Source organism: Hyperolius riggenbachi, chromosome 2 (genome assembly GCF_040937935.1).
Source record: "Hyperolius riggenbachi isolate aHypRig1 chromosome 2, aHypRig1.pri, whole genome shotgun sequence".
In the NCBI taxonomy this organism is placed as follows: domain Eukaryota; kingdom Metazoa; phylum Chordata; class Amphibia; order Anura; family Hyperoliidae; genus Hyperolius; species Hyperolius riggenbachi.
This window is the reverse complement of record NC_090647.1, coordinates 506,790,786-506,810,056: the sequence shown is the minus strand read 5'-3', so window position 1 is coordinate 506,810,056 and position 19,271 is coordinate 506,790,786. Positions and strand designations below refer to the sequence as shown.

The following is a 19,271-nucleotide window of genomic DNA, read 5'->3' as shown; positions in this document are numbered from 1 at the left end:
TCACCCGCCCGATCGATTCCGCGCTCGATACCACATGGGGGGCAATGGAAAAAGATAAGGAAAACGAGCAGAAGATAAGAGAACCGCCCGCGGTATCGAGCGGGGAATCGATCGGGCGGCAGAATCGAGCCACGAAAACGCACCATGTATTTCCAACATGACACGTGTGTGTTGGAGTGTCCATGAACCTCTGCAGAGCCAGGATTGGAGGCGGGACATTACATATTTTATCTAGAACAGATGTAGTCAGGGCTAAAGCAATAACCATTGAGAGAGGATCGATCTCAAGAGTGCTCATATTGGTTATATAAGGGCAATTCCAGAGTAAAACCAGTTAAAAAGAGTACCAGATGTGCCCTGGTAATGGTGCTGCTATAGGCGGCAGTGTTAATAGCTGTGATTAACAAGCACCTGCTATTTTTAACCGCAGCGCCTGCTGTTTTAAATGACTACTAATAGTCGCTAATCATGGCTATCAACATTGCGTGGAAAATATTGGCAGATGGGGACAGTGGGAGGGGGGAGTCTTTAGGGTTAGGTGTCGCCAGAAGGTCCTCAGTGTAAGGCATAGGTGAAAGGTTAGGCACCACTAGGGGTAGTGTAGTGCAGTGATCTGCAAACTTGGATTTCCAGCTGTTAAGGAACTACAAGCCCCACAATGCATTTGCCTTTATGAATCATGACTGCGGCTGTCAGACTCCCGCAATGCATTGTGGAACTTGTAGTTCCTTAAAGGGGAACTGAAGAGAGAGGTATATGGAGGCTGTCATGTTTATTTCCTTTTAATCAATACCAGTTGCCTGGCAGCCCTGGTGGTCTATTTCTCTGCAGTAGTATCTGAATAAAACCAGAAACAAGCATGCAGCTAGTCTTGTCAGATCAGACTTATAAGTCTGAACCACTGAAACACCTGATCTGCTGCATGCTCGTTTAGGGGCTATGGCTAATAGTATTAGAGGCAGAGGATCAGCAGGGCTGCAAGGCAACTGGTATTGTCTAAAAGGAAATAAACATGACAGCCTCCATATACCTCTCTCTTCAGTTCCCCTTTAACAGCTGGAGAGCCAAGTTTGCAGATCACTGGTGTAGTGTTAAGCAGTACCAGAGAGGGCACTTAGGGTTAGATAGCACCAAGGGAGGGGGTTCCTTAGTGTTAGGCGCCACCGAGGGGGTTAGGGTTGGGCAGTGCCGGGGGGAGGGTCGGTTAGTATTACGCATCAAGAGGGAGTGCTAGTGATTTGGATAAGGTTAGGTAACAGTAAAATATTGGTAAAGATTACCAATATTTTACTATCATAATTAACTAGTAGACTATCAGTAATTATCCCAAAATTCTACTTTCTTACCACTTATGTTTGGCGCCCTTTTACCGCTGGCCCTTTATATGTACGCATACAGGACAAACAAACAAACACAGAACATTTATATCACGCTTTTCTCCAGGCGGACTCAAAGCGCCAGAGCTGCAGCCACAAGGACGCGCGCTCTATAGGCAGTAGACGTGTTAGGGAGTCTTGCCCAATGTCTCCTACTGAATAGGTGCTGGTTTACTGAACAGGCAGAGCCGAGATTCGAACCCTGGTCTCCTGTGTCAGAGGCAGAGCCCTTAACCATTACACCATCCAGCCACGCATACAGGACCTTTTCTTTAAAAAATATTTGGGCAGCAAAAATTGTGATTGGATTACTCTGGCCTCAGGATTTGATGTTTAAATGACAGCAGAGTGATTATCAAAGGAGCAAGTAAAAATAGATGAAAATAAATAAACACTACATAAACCTGTAAAGTAAGCAGAAGTTGCCATGCAGTCACGGGCTGCTCAGTAGCTCATCTGCTTTTGTATAAGCAGAATTATTTTTCGAGGATAGAGTCTCTTTAAGTAGATAACAATAAGTATCTTAAAGGATGTTCTTTTAATCCTGGAATTGAAGTGAAGCTTTACTGCATGCAACAAGAAACTTTATTCAGTCATTTACATCTTTCCTTACTTCAAATACCAGAGCTATAAAATAATACCACTAAATACGGTCAAGACAAAAGTAAGGGTAAAATGTCGCTATACGTGTAGCCAGAACAGCTTGCAGCCAATCAAAATTGGTATACCCTCAATGGTACCTTGACTTATCTTGACTTAGAAAGGGGTTAGCATCACTCTGCTAAGCAAGGCCGTGGCGGCAGCCCCAGGACTGCCTAACACCGATTGGCGTAAGGTCCTGCGGGCCTGTTTTGCAGGAGATCACCATCTCCACTTGGTAGGCGATCGCCGCCTGGAGACTGTTAGACGGCGAAACCGCAGTCTTTTATTGTCGTACAGCGCTGCGATCTAAGGCAGCGCTGTACTGGGGACAGCCGGGTTATATGGCTGTCCCCCTGGAAGACATGACAGTGATCAGCTGTCAGGCTGTAGCCTATGACAGCCGATCACGCGGATTGGCTGGCGGGGGGAGGGAGGGAGATAAAATAAATAAAAAAATAAGTAAAAATATTTGAAAATAAAACAAATATTGATAAAAAAACAAACATTGAGGGAGCGATCAGGCCCCACCAACAGAGAGCTCTGTTGGTGGGGAGAAAATGGGGGGGGGGAATCACTTGTGTGATGAGTTGGACAGCCCTGCAGCAAGGCCTTAAAGCTGCAGTGGCCTATTTGTTAAAAAATGGCCTGGTCTTTAGGGCGGTTTAACACTGTGGTCCTCAGCCATGCAAGGATGTTTTTATTAGTGAGCTGCTGATGATCATAATCCTGCCTGCTACATTTTTTGTGTACGTGAGCTTCTAAACAAAGTATAGAAGTACAAGAAAATCGCATAGCAATCGCTCTGCTATGTAATTTTTGTGATGCACCAATTCAAAATATTTTCTGCAAATTTTTCTTATTGTCGTAAAATGTGTAGGTACCGCAACACAACTGCACACTCGTCAGATCATGATGGATTCACGGTAGGGGAAATGGAAAGGAACATGCTCAAACTGCTGCGGAATCACAATTGCGATTGTTTTTCTTAGTGGAAAAGGGCCTTTAGTACCGTATTTTTACCCTTTACATTCCAGGCAGATTTTCTAGCAGTTTCAAATGTAATCTCCTGTGCCCAGTGCCACTCAAGGCTTTGTAATGCATCCAACTGCTCCATCAGTCATGGCACTCAAGTGACGATAACTGTTTGGGGATTCCACTCCTGTTCCCAGTGGGAATGTTTGCAGTGCTATACCATGGTGACCACTGCACCATTACAAATTCTTCAGAAATATCTGGTACATCTGGAGTATAATAGGTACACAAATTAAAGGTGTGGAAAAGGAGAGAAGGTGTTTGGCTAACCATTCAAGAGCCAGTCGTGTAACACAAGTTTTGTTTCCTCTCCTTTTTAACAATTTTAAAGTGTTATATATTTATATATTTTTTGGGAGGGAAGGGGGCAGGGTGCCTCCTACCCGCCTATTAAAGGGGTTCTGTGGGGGTTGTGCAAGAGAAAAACGGACACTTACCTTGGGGTTCTATCAGCCCCGTGCAGCGGTAATGTCCCACGCCGTCCTCCTCCCATCTGCCGTTCTCCGCCGCCGGCCCCGGTCTAAGCGGCATGGGATCCAACTGCGGCTGCGCTAGAGTGGCCGCGCACCCGCTCGCTTCCGCCTGCGTCCACGGAAGCTTACTGCGCAAGCGCAGTACAAGGCTCCGTTGTACTGCGCCTGCGCAGTAAGCCTCAGATGACGTGAGCGGAGGCACGGCAACGCGCATTATTCGTCTGTATGTCAGACGAATAATAGCCCGGTGCCGGCTGCGGGGAACGGCGGATGGGAGCAGGACGTCGTGGGACATTACCGCTGCACGGGGCTGATAGAAGCCCAAGGTAAGTGTCAGTTTTTCTCTTCCACAACCCCCACAGAACCCCTTTAAGTGGGATTGTCAGCCATAAAATCGAATTTCATTTACCCACTTCTCTGTGTTTATTATACAGTCTACAACCTGAACTCTGCATTGCAAGCATTCCAATATAATCATAAATGTTTCTGCTGTAATTAATCTTATCTCAGTCAGCCTGGCTCTATTTGGTACATTTCTAGGAGAAAAAAAAAGAGTAAGGGAGGAAATGACGTCAGGATTGGCTTCAGTCAACGGCAGTAAAGATGGAAAATTCCTGAAGCTGTTTTCTTTTTATATACTTTATGAAATTCTCTAAAACCAAAATGTGGACAGTACAATACATATGTTCTGTAAGTAGAGCAAGTATTTATCTAATTATATATGTGTTTTTTTTTTCATGGGTTAGTATGACTGTCGTTGCTGCTTTAAAGTATTCATAGTCTCGTGGTCATAGACTTATCATGCTCAAGAGAAACAAAATGGCCATATTCCCATATCACTAGTCTTTAACTTCCGAAAATAGTTGTACAAAGCCTTCCACAGTCTATCCAAAAATGAAATACAAAATTGTGGCCACTATAGTATAGGACCAAAGATTGTTGCTACGGGAAAGCCTTATGATTAGAAAGAGTCCTACAGTGCCTCATAGTGCAGCAAATTAGGTCATCTCTGACTAAAAGCACAGTGGGGCTCTACACCTAGGTGATAATGAGCACTCACACTGTTGGAGGAAGTCATTGTTAAGCAGTTGCTATACTGCCTGATTATTGTAGATAATGCTTGAAGCTCACTTTAGCTGACCTTGACTACCCGACCTTCTTCCTGGTAATGTGTGCTGTCTCCTGGCCCGGACTATGTACACTAGTGCCAAGTGACAAAATCCATATTGATTTGCATTGCTCTCTCTAACCTGACAGGACACATGTGTCCAGGCTGTCAGGGTAGAGGCAGAGATATAAACAACTCAGGGTTGTGGACCTAAGAGGAAAGTTACCGACTTTCAATGTGGAGAACTCTGTGATCTCTGCACAACCATGTCAAAAAGCTCCTTGCCTGACAGAGCTCAGGGAAAACCAATGACTAGGTTGGACATTTCTGCCTAATCATTTGTGTTTTTTCCAAACTGCATTGGGAAGCTTATTGCTCGTATGTTTCTCCTCCAAAGCAATAGACTGTGCAATTAAGATATGCAGTGCAGTTTCTAGGTTAAATTTCTCCCAGGGCGAGTGTCAAAAAATGCGCCCCCCCCCCCCCCCCCCCCCCCCCAAATCCAAAGCTGCTAAGTGAAATCTTGTCAGAAGGCTACTTGTAACCAACTCACCAATTTTTTTTAGTTTTCTTATGCTTGACACAAGGTTTATTGTAAGCAAAGGAAAATCAGAAATTACAACACTGCGCTGCAAGACGCAGGCAGGGTGGTATAGGAGAACTGCAGTATAAAGGTAGGCAATACACTTAGAAGAGTAGTCATAAAATACAATTATCAATAATGTACAAAACAAAAACAAAAAACCTGTCATGTTATCAGTCAATAACTAAAAACCAATCACAGCAGGTCTCAACTAGCACATGCAAGCAAATGTACAAAAAACAAGTAACATTTTAAACCACATTCAAAAGCATAGATGGCGGTGCTGATATGGAAGTATGCAGGGGATGCTTCCAAACCAACCAAATTTTGTAAAACCAATGATGCACACCTCTTACCTTATAAAGTGCTTTGTGATACAGGAGAATGGCATTAAAGGGAACATAAACTGAGAGGGATATGGATGTTTCCTTTTAAACAATACCAGTTGCCTGGCAGTCCTGCTGATCTCTTTGGCTGCAGTAGTGGCTGAATCACACACATGAAACAAGCATGCAGCTAATCCAGAGCACCTGATCTGCATATGCCTGTTCAGGGGCTGTGGCTAATCGTATTAGAGGCACAGGATCAGCAGGAGAGTCAGGCAACTGGTATTATTTCAAAAGGAAAAATCCATATTCTTTTCAGTTTAGATTTCCTTTAACCAACCAGATACAGTCTTTCTCAGTCAGGACCAATAGCTGAATCCAGAATTTGGTATAGAGCTTTTGTGCCATATTTAGGGATACAAGGAGGATCATCTTAGTACTTTTGCTAGTGATGGTTTCTGGGATAATGTTTACAATACAAATCATAGGATCTACTAAAATAGGACAGCCCATACGATCGTGCAAAAAGGGCATTATTTGAGGCCACTATGTATTGTCCTCAGGACTGAGCCACATCATAAGGAAAATGTGCCTCTTTTGGAGCCACATTAAGGGCAAAGTTCTGAGTAGCCTTGGTATTTAGCGAAAACTACCGAAGTGGCATGGGCTCTATGGAGGGTGTAAAGGGCAAGAAGTCCATCAGGCAAATGTTGTGAGACCTGGACCACAACAGAGGGGGCACTCTCCAACTCATCATCAAGCGGACCAACCACCTTCTCCCCAAGTACATTTTGTAATGTAGGCTCTGCAGGTAGCACCAGGCAGCATAATAACAGAACATAATACTGAGATCATATTTTTTAGGGGAAAGACCAGTGAGGATACCGAGTATGACAGACTCTGAAATGACAGGTGGAATGGTTGAATATTGTGATCTAAGTGCGTTTGACAATAGCATATGGGCAAAGTGCATGGACCGAGAAAGAGCATATTCTGAGGCCAGGGCTGCAAACGGAATAATAGAACCAATTTACTTGCGTTCTGGCATACTCAAATCCCACAAAAGGTGTGGATTTCAGAGGGTCACTGGTATCAAGTAGTCTGTGTTATTCCCCAGATTTGTAGAAATTACCTATATTACTATTTTAAATAACAACATGTCTTACTTTGACAAATAGGTTAACTATGATCAGTCTACTAAAGAATAGTAGGAACATTCTACTAAAGAAAAATAAACAGCTACAGAAAAACATCCATTACTGAATTTAACAACAAAATGCAGCAATTGTAACAGAACTGTAGATGATTATTGATGTATTCAGGAAACTGTTCAACAAATCTTCAAGGTTTTATGAGAAATCCACCTTTCTAGACTTTGCAGCTGCAAAAGCATCTATAGCTGCTGAATAGTCCAGCTTTTCCGCTAGTTCACTTTCGATGGAAAGAATTGCAAGGGATGATAGCCTTTCATCCGTCATCGTGGTACGTAGATATGTTTTTATCAATTTAAGTTTGCTGAAGCTCCTTTCACTACTTGCAACTGTAATGGGAATAGTCAGCAGAATCCTCATTGCAATCCAGATATTTTTGAAAAGGTCATGTGACTGTGTGTAATTTATGAGTTCCAAAACTTCCAACGGTGTAATTGAAGACTGGGAGATCATTGGCTGAATATGCTTCAGCTCTTCAAACAACTCTTTTCCATCGATGTCACTCTGTTTCCCTTCAAGGTCTTCCCCTGCAGGCTGGGTTAAAATGTCTTCTAATGTCTTGCACATATTTCGAAGTTTTTCATTTTCTGGCAAACACATTATGTTGTACAGAAAGCCCCACAGTTCATTGTGGTTAGATAGCTGAGAGAAGCGTCTTTCCAGTGAAGCAGTCATGTTGTCAATCAGGGGATAGAAAACTGATATTTTGAAATGCTCTTCTGCATCCATAATAGGCGCATCTTGACTTTCATAGGCAAACAATCTTTTTTTCTTACTAGGCCTTTTTGTCGTAAATTGTGCTTCAATGTCCAAGGCCAAGGCTATTTCTTTGGCAGCGATCTTTGCAGATTCGTATCCAGAATCCCGAAATTTCTTAACAAATGCAGTACAATTTTGCAACAAATTATTGCATCGAGTTATCTCCATGTCCCTGGACTGCATGGCTTTACTCACAATGTGTACCTGAAACAGAAGATCGTACCATACAATAAGAGTGACAATGAAGCTGAAGTCTTCCATCATTGCAGAAAGAGATCTTGCTTCTGAAGCAAGAGTGGGGTCATCAAGATTTTGCTCTAAATCTAAGAGAGCCTCATGAATTTCGACATATTGGTATCGTACTGCTTTTAAGCTCTCAACTCTGCATTCCCAACGTGTAGCACATACTTTCTTCAGGGTGAGATGCTTGACATGATCGCTAATAATACACCACCGTTTAGAGGATGAGGCAAATAGAGTGTAAAGTCTCTGCAAAACACCAAATAGATTGATAGATTTAACAGACGACTTTGAAGCATCACCAGTAACTAAATTTAAACTATGACAACCGCATGGGTTAAAAAATGCCCGAGGATACTGCTGTAAAATTCTAGACTGCACTCCTTTGTTCATGCCAACCATGTTGGCACCGTTGTCATATCCTTGTCCTCGGCAATTGTTCATATCCAGGTTGCATTTTGTCATTTCATCTAAAAGGAGGTTAGAAAGACCTTGACCAGATGTGTCACTAACAGGACGGTAGCCAATAAAGTGCTCCTTTATTGCAACTTGTTCAACATCAATGTCAACAAATCGTAAGGTGTACGATAATTGCTCTGTACGACTTGCATCCTGTGTGCAGTCTAACATCACAGAAAAGTACTTTGCTTTTTTGGCTTTTTCTAAAATAGAATTTTTCATCTGAGAGGCCATTAAGTTGATTATTTCGTTTTGGATTATATTTCCACAGTAATGAGAATGGACTTCTTTTGAGGTAACTCGTTTTAAGTGATCTCGCATTACTGGTTCAAACTTGCAGAGAAGCTGGATAAGCCCAAGAAAATGTCCATTATTTGGTGTATACAGTTTATTTGATGAGCCCCGAAAAGCTAAATTATTAGTTGCCAAATAAACAGTTACTGCTATAATTCTTTCCAACACTTCTCTCCAGCGGTTACGTTCTTGCGAAATCTGGCCTTGCAAATCTTTATCAATGCCTGTATTTTTTTTAAGACAGTTCTCCGCATCAATCCACAACTGACGTGCTTTTATATGTGCAGTAGATAGTTCATGAGATGAAATGTACTCACTAAGATGTTGCCAGTTGTTACTGCCTTCAGTTCCAAATTTAGATTTTGGAGTAAGATCAAACAATTTGCAGCAAAAGCAGTAAACTCTGTCTGCGGAAACAGAGTACTGAAGCCATCGCCTAAGTACCTGCTCCTTGTTTGGTAGCACAACATAACCATGGAATGATGAAAAATGACGCTTGTCCTTGTCTCGGGGGTACACAAAATTTGAAGCAGGTAAAGGCTGTGGTCCTTGCAAAACAATGTGGTCTCTCATACGACTGTTCATTGATTTTGGCCATAAAGAAATATCTTTGTTGGGTAAATCTGTCTCCGTTTGTGGACTTTGTGGGAGTTCAAGCGCTTCTATAGAATCCCTAGCTTCCACAGTACTTTCAGGTTCTGTGTTTTCAGGTTCAGGTTGCTCAATTTCTGATAGAAATTCTGAGTCACTTATTTCAGGTGTAGAAAGCACACTACTAGATGTCTGCTGCACAAGTCCAGATGAAGTACCATGTTCTTGAAGTGACGAAGTGGGCTGACCTTCAGAATCTTTTGGTGCAGTTTCAGTAGAGACCTGCTGTTGATTTTGAATATCGGCTGGAGTTTCTTTCTGCAAGAACATAGCCATTAATTTAGCACCTTTCTCATCTTCACTCTTCTGTTTCTGTCTCCTTTTGCGGAACTGTGCACCTGAAGGCTTAGGTTGTGGCATTTTGAATTGTCTTGCAAAGAGAAAAGCACAAAAGAAAGTTAATTGTATAAATGTCTAAGAATTGGGTACTTAGGTAAAGTTCTAATGTAGTTACTTACATCCTAAGAATGTAGTACGCCTGGTAGGACTACTGAGATTCACCAGCTTTCCTTGCCCAGAATGGAAATTGTTTTAAAAAGTCTCTTTAAATCTGTATTGCCACCTGGGTAACTGCTGAAAGAAATAAAATTTCTTAGTGAAGTGATGGTCAGAAGTATACATTACAGGATAAGTGAAGTTGTGAACCATCCCGTGTAAGTATCCCATGAAGATCCATACAGAAGCCTAACAAGAACTCCAGATTTCTCCATTGTAGTCAAAACATAACTTATTTTTCATCTTGGACCAACTTCTGCCACTTGGTTAGGTTTCACACAAACTGTGCGTAATCGCTTGCTTCGTGACGCGTTTTGATTTTGCATTGTTTTACCTATGTTTGTCTTTCTAGGTTACTGAATGAAGAGAAATGGTCTCATCATTGAATTACATTTTGGCCATGGAGAAAGCAGGAAATTAAAAAATTAAATGCAAAAATCCCATAGGCATGCATTTTGTGAATGCCTGCTATAGGGTTGTGTCTTTTGATTGTCTTCATCTGCTGTGTTATCATCAAGAATATAATCCCAATTTGGAGATCCAGTTATGAATATAATCCCAATTTAGAGATCCAGTCGTGAATACAATCCCAGTTTGGAGATCCAGTTATGAATATAATCCCAATTTAGAGATCCAGTCATGAATACAATCCCAGTTTGGAGATCCAGTCATGAATACAATCCCAGTTTGGAGATCCAGTCATGAATACAATCCTAGTTTGGAGATCCAGTCATGAATACAATACCAGTTTGGAGATCCAGTCATGAATACGATCCCAGTTTGGAGATCCAGTCATGAATATAATCCCAGTTTGGACATCCATCATGAATATAATTCCAATTTGGAGATCCAGTCATGTTTGTTGATTGTTACATGCAAAATGATAAAGCACTGAAGATGCTTCCATGTACAAAATGTTCTTTCTTGATCACAGTCCTTAAAGAAAGCGAACATAGTCATGGAGCCACGCCGTCATTGGAAGTCTTCAGCCCACAGTGTATCAATAGTCGTACTGAGACACCAGGGTACTCCGTTAAAAATAGATCAAGTACCAAATTAGCAAAACTCGCAAAGAATAAGTGAATAACAAGCGCAAATCGCTTGAAAACACGAGATTTTGCCTACCGAATCACGATCACGGGCGCAAACACGATCGTGGTTCAGTCTTGAATGTGAACCCACCCTTAGCATTCTTTATAATTTCTATCATAGTATACTGCTCCCTCCACCAGAATTTAATCACTGCATAAAGTGCAAGCTTCCCAGAAAAATTAATAAAGCTGGGGGAAATGGTGAAAACTTGTGTTATGGCAATACATCTCACTTTCCCTTGTCCATTCATCAAAAGGAATTGTATAAAAAAAAATAAAAAAAAAACCTGTGACAAGTTGACAAAGGTTTCTTTTATGCTCACACTATATACTATTACAGCAAATGTATAGTGCCCACAAACATTTTATCCTAAGCCCCCTTTACATACACATTTTATAAAGCTTTTTGTTGCTTAAATGTTTTGTGCCCCCACAACTCCACGCACCCAGGTTACAGCAGATCAGAATACGATCGACACATCAGCTCAAAAAGCACACCTGTATTGTGGCATTATCTGTATAAGAACACCAATTCTTTTGAGGGTTTCTCAAGGTCCCCTTTTTGTCAAGGCATGTGGAAATCATGCTTACCCGTGGATAATGGCACAATGATTTTAGAATTTAGATTTGCTGCAATATTGGTGATGAGGATAACCGGCCTGTCAAGCATCTGAAATACATACCCAGTCCCGTCAGGCGACACCCAGCATGTGTGCGTGTGTGTGTGTGTGCGTGTGTGTGTGTCTTTAGGTTGTGAATTGTAACGATCGGTGGGCGCAGAGAGTATCTGATTACCGGTGATCTGCAGTATCACCGGAAATACAGATATATACCAGATTATAAGTGATCTGCAGTCTCACCGATAATCCGATATACAAACTAACCTCTGTTCACCTGAGTAGAGTGTAGTGTTTGGTGTAACAGTAACACTTAGAGGACAAGGCCTCAATGCAGCAAGGAGTACTGCACAGATTCCTTCCGCAGACCTGAGCTCTCCAAGACGGGAGGAGTCAGACTGACAGTAGGAAGGTATATCTGAAAGTGACCCTCAAGAGGAAGGATCGCTAACAGAGCGAGGAACCGCCTCTAACGTTAAGGTCGGTTCTCGAGGTCGGACAAGCCAGGTCGTACACACACAGACAGATAAAGTACAAGATCAGGAGGCAAAGGCGGAGTCAAAGTACAGGCAGGGTTCAGCAACGGGGTATCAGATATATCGGGGTACAAAATCAGGAGGCAGAAACAGAGTCAAGGAACGAGCCGGGGTTCGGCAACAGAGTATCAGAAATATCGAGGTACAAGATCAGAGTTCAGGAGGATAGTCAAAGCAGGCAAAAGTCATAACATATAATCACAATCAAACTAGTACTTTAGCTATCAACAGAATCTAGCTAAGTGTAGGATTACAGCTCCAGCTGGTCCCGGCACACTTAAGGATCTGACTACAGGTCTGAGTGCTCCCACATGTGTGATCGCACGCCAGACAAAGAGCAAGTGAACAACCAGCAGTATATATACTCTAGGACCTTTCCAGGACCTCCCTAATTGCTGGTCCAATGAGAGCAGTGGAATTTGTCAGCTGACCCAGCTGGTCAGCCGACACCCTTCTAACTGCTATTTAAACTCTGCCTCTGTGCTCGCGCGCGTGTAAGTCTGAATCCTGGTGGACTATCAGTCCCAGCCACACCAGTACTGTCATGCAATGTATCTAGTGCGGGGGCCGCCTCTGATGCGGATTCCGCCGTTACCAATGCGGATTCCGCCGCACTGCCCATGCGGCATGCAGCGTTTTTTCCGCGTTGTGACGCCATGCTGGACGCGGAAACAGCCGCCTCACCTCGAGAGACGGCGGCTTTTCCGCGTTTCCTCACATGAATACTAAGAGATTGTGATGATTAGATTGTGAGCTCCTGAGGACAGTCAGTGACATGACTATGTACTCTGTAAAGTGCTGCAGAAGATGTCAGTGCTATATAAATACATAATAATAATATGGGAGGACATTAGACTATGACTATGGTAGGATTAGATTGTGAGCTCCTGAGGACAGTCAGTGACATGACTATGTACTATGTAATGTGCTGCAGGAGATGTCAGTGCTATATAAATACATAGTAATATAATGGTAGGACATTAGACTACGACTATGGTAGGATTAGATTGTGAGGTCCTCTGAGGACAGTCAGTGACATGACTATGTACTCTGTAATGTTCTGCAGAAGATGTCAGTGCTATATAAATTCATAATAATAATATGGTAGGGCATTGGACTATAACTGTGGTAGGGATTAGATTGTGAGCTCCTCTGAGGACAGTCAGTGACATGACTATGTACTATGTAATGTGCTGCAGGAGATGTAAGTGCTATATAAATACATAATAATATGGTAGGACATTAGACTATGACTATGGTAGGATTAGATTGTGAGGTCCTCTGAGGACAGTCAGTGACATGACTATGTACTCTGTAATGTTCTGCAGAAGATGTCAGTGCTATATAAATACATAATAATAATATGGTAGGGCATTGGACTATCACTATGGCAGGATTAGAGTGTGAGCTCCTATGCGGACAGTCAGTGACATGAATCTGTACTCTGTAAAGTGCTGCAGAAGATGTCGATGCTATATAAATACATCATAATAAATTAGGACATTAGACTATGACTAAGGTAGGATTAGAGTGTGAGCTCCTCTGAGGGCAGTCAGTGACTTGACTATGTACTCTGGAAAGTCTCCTGTAAACTGGTGTTTAACAGGTACTTTTAAAACAAAAAGGTACAGGTATTTTAAGGCCCCTTTCACACTTGCATTGCAAGTATGCTTTGCGTTACCACAGGGTAAGCAATGCAAGGGGAGCTTTTACACTGAAACAGTACTGCGCTTAAAATGTTTGTACCGATGCCATCCCGACGCACAGCCTACAGTACAATGACACACATGATCCATGCCTGCCGCACAAATTATGCAGCAATGCAATTCAATGGGCAACACAGTATGTGTAAACAACGACATCGACAGAAATCCTGGAGACGCACTTTTTCATACGATATATGCTATGCATATGACACCATCAGTGTGCTCTGCTGCAGGGTCATATGTTTGCCATTTTTTGCATTGTGGTGGGTTGCAGCAGGAGCATTGCATCCCCACCGTAACGCAATATCCAAGTGTGAAACCAGCCTTACAAAAAAAATTGACCATGGTTGGACACTACAAGTTAGTGTTAGCTTGTGATTCAAAATATATAGCTTTGTAAAAAGTGTTCCGTGTCATATACTCATACCTTTGTATCATGACGAGTTAGTAAACAGGAAAAGATGAGTTAGTAGCAAAAGAAATTGCTCAGTGAATTCGTATTTCCTGGCTGTAAAAAAAAGGAGTAGGTTTAGAAACAGAAGTTTGAGATTAGGAACAAAGACAAAGCGAAGCAACGAAAAAAAACCCAAATTGATCAGACCCTAGGCAATGTAACTGTGGGTACATGTAAGAGTGATGTGTAGGTACTCAGCAGGAGAATGAGGCGATTCTTCCTCTATTACACATTCTTCATGCACAATCTGAACATGGATCAGGCCCTAGGCAATGTAACTGTGGGTACATGTAAGAGTGATGTGCAGGTACTCAGCAGGAGAATGAGGCGATTCTTCCTCTATTACACATTCTTCAGGCACAATCTGAACATGGATCAGGCCCTAGGCAATATAACTGTGGGTACATGTAAGAGTGATGTGCAGGTACTCTGCAGGGGAATGAGGAGATTCTTCCTCCATTACACATTCTTCATGCATGATGTGAACATGGATCAGGTCCTAGGCAATGTAACTGTGGGTACATGTAAGAGTGATGTGCAGGTACCCTGCAGGAGAATAAAGGGGTTCTTCGTGCACAATCTGAATCATGTGTACGGGTGAAAGACATCACCTCTGCATTCAATATGCACATCAGCTCTGCCGGTTGTGCATATGTAGAGTATAGTACTACTGGGGTCATCACGTTGGCACAGTGGTTAGCTCTCTCGTCTTGCAGCACTGGGTCCCTGGTTCGAATCCCAGACAGGGCACTATTTTTATCTCTGTGTCTGTTTGGGTTTCCTCTAAGCACTCCAGATTCCACCCATATCTCAAAAACATATAGATAAATTAATTGGATTACTCCTAAAATTGGCCCTAGACTACGATACAAACACTTTACTATACATACATAGACATAACTATGGCAAGGATTAGACTGTGAGGTCAGTCAGTGATATGACTATGTACCCTGTAAAGTGAGGGGAGAATATGTCAGTGCTATATAAATATATAATAATAATAATAATATGGTAGGACATTAGATTAGGACTATGGTAGGGATTAGATTGTGAGCTCCTCTGGGGACAATATTGCCATGACTATGTACTCTGTAAAGTGCTGCAGAAGATGTCACTGCTATATTAATACATAATAATAATATGGTAGGACATTAGACTATGACTATGGTAGGATTAGATTGTGAGCTCCTCTGAGGACAGTTAGTGACATGACTATGTACTCTGTAATGGGCTGCAGAAGATGTCAGTGCTATATACATAATAATAATAATATGGTAGGACATTACGCTATGACTATGGTAGGATTAGATTGTGAGCTCCTCTGAGGACAGTCAGTGACATGACTATGTACTCTGTACAGGGCTGCAGAAGATGTCAGTGCTATATAAATACATAATAATAATATGGTAGGACATTACACTATGACTTTGGTAGGATTAGAGTGTGAGCTCCTCTGAGGACAGTCAGTGACATGACTATGTACTCTGTAAAGTGCTGCAGAAGATGTCAGTGCTATATAAATACATAATAATAAGAATATGGCAGGACATTAGACTTTGACTATGCTGGGATTAGTTTGTGAGCCCCTCTGAGGGACAGTTAAATGACAAGACATACTGTACAGCGGAAGATGTCGCCGCTATATAAATACTAAATAACAATAAATAATACTGTGTAACTTAAAGGGTACCTGAGATGGGCAGTGGGAAAAAAGATATACATACCTGGGGCTTCCTCCAAGCTAATTGCTCCCTCGCAGTTCTCCTCCGCTTCTTGGATCTTCTGCAACTCACCCCACAATCTCCTCCAGTCGGTGCAGTCCAGCCACGCATGCTCCCCCCATCGCACTCCTGACGGGAGCGTGCATGTACAGTATGCCCCCGACCAGAGGACTTACCAGGGCAAATCGCTGTAGATTCACACAGCGCAGGAGGATGGTGAGGGACCGATTAGCCTGGAGAGGGCTGAAGGAAGCCCCGGGTATATTTTTCCCCACTGTCCATCTTAGGTTTACTTTAATTTGTAGTCACCAACCCCAAATTTAGCATTATCAAATCATTTGACTTCACGAGCAAAGGGAGTTTAAAAAAAACATGTAGAATTGATACAGGAGCTGACAATAGTTACATGTGTTAGGCTATGTTCGGGCCCCGTTCACAGTGGTGCATTGCGATGCGACATTATGGGGGCATCTTAATGCAGGAAGTCGCAATGCAATAGTAAGTCTATGTGACGTTCATAAGGCATGCGGCACGCATGTTGGGATCCAACGCACTAAGTTACTCCATAATGCAAAAATTAACATAGGCAGTGAAGCATAAATGTTTCACCATTAACTGTATGCTTCACTGTATTTATGGCAGGACTTTTTGGTTCCTTTGCATTTACAGAAAATGCAACGCAGCTTCCACTGTGAATGTAGCCTGAACAGATGCATAAGCTGGTAAAAAAAAAAGTTTACTTACCTGGGGCTTTTTCAAGCCCCTAGGAGTCTATGGAGCAGATTCATTATTGTTAACGCGCTGGAAAAGCGCAAGTTAAATATTCTTACTTGTGCTAGTGAAGTAGCGCAACTTAATTATCATAGTAGCAGCCATGCTAGTGAAGTATCGTGGTAGCGATACGTTACTATCGTACGGCACTTACAACGATCGGTCGTTGCTAATGTATGTACACTACGCTGCCAGTAGCATGCCCGAGGGATAAATAGGTCACGCAACTTCACTGGCGCAGGTAAGAACATTTAACTCACGCGTTAACAATAATGACTCTGCCCCTATTTGTGCCCACAACGAAACTGTCAAAAAAATTTTTCCAGCTCATGTATCCTTTAAAGTAAGCATCAGGCGTTTAAAAAAAAAAAATTATCTGCTTACCTGGGGCTTCCTCCAGTCCCCGGCAGACTATGTGTCCCTCGCCACAGCTCCACTCCCGGTGTCCCCTCCATAGCAGCCACCGACCTGACAATGTTGGCGGCTTCTGCGCCTGCAAGCCACGCGGTGATGCTCCCAAACTCAGAAGCATTCTGCACAGGCACATACTTTTGCGGCTGTGCACTTGTGCAGGCGCCACCGATGCTATAACAGAGAGGACCCCAGGACACCGGCTGGGAGTGAATCTGCGACGAGGGACACATAGGCTGCCAGGGGCTGGAGGAAACACCAGGTAATTGATCTATCTTTTTAAATGCCTGATGTTTCCTTTAAAGAGACACTGAAGCGAGAATAAATCTCGCTTCAGTGCTTATATTCAGCAGAGGCATGTGTGCCCCTGCTAAAACGCCGCTATCACGCGGCTAAACGTGGGTCCCTTACCGCCCCAATCCCCTTGTGGAGTCCCGGGCAGCGCTTCCGCATTGAGGCAGGGCTAATGGCCGCAACCCTGCCTCACGCGCGTCTGTCAGCACGTATCTCCGCCTCTCCCCTGCCCCTCTCAGTCTTCCTTTGCTGAGAGGGGCGGGGGAGAGGCGGCAATGCGCCGCTGATAGACGGTGCTGAGAGGCAGGGCTGCAGCCTTTAGCCCTGCCTCAACAGCACCAAGTTGGTCGTAGATTTTGCAGGGGTGGGTTTGGGGGGTAAGGGACCCCCGTTTAGCCGCGGGATAGCGGCGTTTTAGCAGGGGCACACATGCCCCTGCTGAATATAAGCACTGAAGCGAGATTTATTCTCGCTTCAGTGTCTCTTTAATACTCAAATGCAGCTCTAACATTCTGACCCAGGGCCCCCAAAATTGCTCCATTGCCTTAAAAAAACCCTCGGCCAGAGAACCCCCCCCCCCCACACACACACACACTCACTGGGGCTCTCTAGCTGAGGGGTTGTTGGAAGACCTGCAAGTGCCACTTTGGGGGGGGGTTCTCTCCACCTGAGGGAGGTTTGCCTGTCAGTGCCACTGTCTGTAACCAACACTGGGGGGGGTCTCGGGTGGTAGTTACAATATCACCACAGGCCCCCTCAGCCAGACCCCCAGGCGAACAAACCTCCCTTAACTAGAGAGTCCCCCCCCCCCCCCAAGTGGCACTTGCAGGATCTCCAACACCCCCTCAGCCAGAGAGACACGTCCCCCCCCCCCCTCCCCAAAGTAATTGTGGCAGCCACCCTAGCACCCCAGGTCCGACACCTCATCCAGATCTGGGACACAAAAATGCAATATTTTTATTGAAATGAAATTATTGATACTGCAGCAGCCTGCAGGGCAGATAGCGCCCCCCCCCCTCCCCCCCCCTCCCCTCCTCTCTGATAGCAGCCACACAGTCACAGAGGCAAAGTCAGGTCATCACCAGGTGACAGCAGCAGCAGGTCACTTACTGTCTGTGACCACCTGCTGAACAAGAGAGGCGCCGATCCAGCCAGGGCGGGTCACCAGGAGCCGAGGGGGACCACAAACGCATCGCCCCGGGAAGACAGCCAGACAGCCAGTACAGTACTCCGCCTCCTCCTCCATCGGCGCTCTGCCTGGCCTGCACCGTGCTGCACGTCAAGTGTCATCACGTGGTGGTGACGCACATGACGTCAGAGCGGAAAAAGAATGAAGCAGGACGCCCAGGAGGAGTGTGGGAAGGTCGCATTGTGATCGCGCTGGCGTACTTCATTCGCCTGAACCGCGCATCACTTGCTCAGCGGCTCCCACAGTGTCTCCCTGCCGGCGCCCCCCTTCCTTCACCTGCAATCTGCGCTCCGTGCGGTCGCCCGGCCCGCACGGTGATAAAAACGGCCCTGGTTATGTACCTCAGATGAGCAACACCTTAAACACAGGGTTTTTTTTTACATTTAAATTAAAAATAAGTAATGTTCTATTTGCGGTCAGTACTGTTGATACAATTGTTTAATTATGATTTACTTTCACTCCAGGTTTGCTTGAAGTATTGCCTCAGAACCTTAAAACAAACCTAACAGGGTTGCAAGGCAAGCAAATGTATACTTACCTCGGGAGGGGGAAGCCCTAGGACCCCTGAAGCATTCGTAGTACCATGGACCTGCTCAGATAAAAGTTGATTCCGATCGGGTCTATGCTCAGGCATACCAACCAATTTAATTTTTTTTAGATAAAAAAGAGGGACACTTAAAGGACTTACGAGGTGAAAAGTAAAAAAAAAGTTAAGTACCTGTGTCTATTTTGAATCCATGGAGGACGCCATCTGCGCCCTCCGTTTACTTCTGCTGGGTCCCTGTACTGTTACCGGCCCCCGGTCAGCTCCCGACCCCACAGCCCGGGTCAG

General features: G+C 43.9%; 1 long non-coding RNA gene across 1 annotated transcript in view; it reads left to right on the top strand.

Moving 5' to 3' along the window:
* Positions 1 to 19,271, top strand: part of LOC137544999 (uncharacterized) — a 29,973-nt gene that overhangs the window by 146 nt on the left and 10,556 nt on the right. The gene's annotated exons all lie outside the window — the stretch shown is intronic.